This window comes from Pinus tabuliformis, chromosome J (genome assembly GCF_031772625.1).
Source record: "Pinus tabuliformis cultivar Carrire ecotype Pingquan chromosome J, CPIR1, whole genome shotgun sequence".
In the NCBI taxonomy this organism is placed as follows: domain Eukaryota; kingdom Viridiplantae; phylum Streptophyta; class Pinopsida; order Pinales; family Pinaceae; genus Pinus; species Pinus tabuliformis.
The window spans coordinates 341077140-341078844 of NC_142295.1; positions in this window are offsets into that span (position 1 = coordinate 341077140).

Sequence of the window (1705 nt, forward strand, 5' to 3'; positions counted from 1 at the left end):
GGACAAAAGAAATAAAAGTTTACATGAGCTCTTGGCACAATATCCATTAACAAATAAAAAATGATTGTAGTTTATCAAGGTTTAATAATGCTAAAAGATGTTAGGATTAACATTGCTATTGTGGTAGGGGACTCTTTGATTATTATTTGATCCTTAGTTTTGCATTCCTCACCCCACCCCACTCACCCCCATGACTGAAAAAGAAAAAATCTTTCTCTCATTGATCTCATTCAAAAAATCCTTAACTTAGCTTAAGATTTTAAGGAGTTGGGTTTTTTAAGGTTGTAGAAACTTGGAATAAAAGATTCAACCACAAAGCAAACCTTGATGTGTGTAGTAGTGAAGGATCAATAAACATAAATGGCAGGAGAGAAATATTCAAAGCCATCCCATGAGTATAATTTTTAGTAAATCATATGGCTCATGCACTAATAGTTGTACCCTCATGCAAATGGGAATAAACGTGGAGTTGAGACTCACCTAGCCAACATTGCTCTATGGTTCTTTTTCATAACATTTGTGCTAACGAGGAGAATGGCAAGGAGGTCACCTCCTATGTCTGGGTTAAGGGAATGACTATTTCTTGTTGGGTTTGTCTTATCTAGTTTCAACTCCCATCTCAATCAATGTGTCACATTAGCATCAAGCCAAGCAACTTGAATTTGAAAGGAAAAGGTGGGTGTTTGGTTTTCTGTAGAACCCATTAGTATCTTGGCTATCGTTTTCCTAAGAATTCATTCTTTAGTAGAAGCATTGTTCCTTTGCCATTGTAAAAGTGAGTGTTGTGTATTGTGTGAATTGGAGACATGAGATGAGGGGTTAACATTGTGAGAAAGAGATGGTAAAGGTTCAATTCTTTGTTATGAATTCCTCCATGAAATGGACACATTGGCGAGATTATTGGGATAAGAAGGCTCAAATTAAGAATAGCACGAGGGATTAATGTATAGTGGAAATTACCACCCAATTATTGGTACTTGGACAATTTGAAGAGAAGGTCAATACCTTCATACAAAATCACTAAAGGAAATATCTTGAATTGGAATCCAAATTGGATCCTTTATCTTCCATGCTTAATAGGGTTTTGATATCATTTGCATATCCACAGGAGTTTCATTTTTACCCCCCTCCCTTGATCTTTGTCTCTATCGGGGACTCTTCCTTCAACAACATTTATATGATTATGGAAGAGGGTATGGACATCACATATATATTATTATTGAAACTAGAGGTTGTTGTAGTTAAAGCTCAATCCTTGGAATACCCTAATTGAAAATGTGCACCTGGAAGTTGTTATCTATACTTTAGAGCACTTACAGAAGGTACCCTTCCAGGTCAAGTCTTTAAGAGATTTTCTTACTTATTGCATGTTTTTTCATGCCATGTTACTTCTATCTCAAATTATTTGCATGGTAACAATATTTTTTTAGTTTTTTTTGTGGAAGGACACTTAATTTTTACCGAAAGAATGTGATGAACTATGTTACTATGCTTTTGTATTATAAATTTGATTAATATGGTTAACTTGTTCTAATACAAATATTACTTTTAGTATATAAAAAAAAAATTAAAAAAAAATGAACAATAAGTCATTTCTTTCATTATGTTCATCATAAATATTGCATTCTAAAATAAGTGCTTATCTAAGTTAAATATGAAAATAGAATTTGTATTTGCTTTCTGTTATTGGCTTCAATCATAAGGG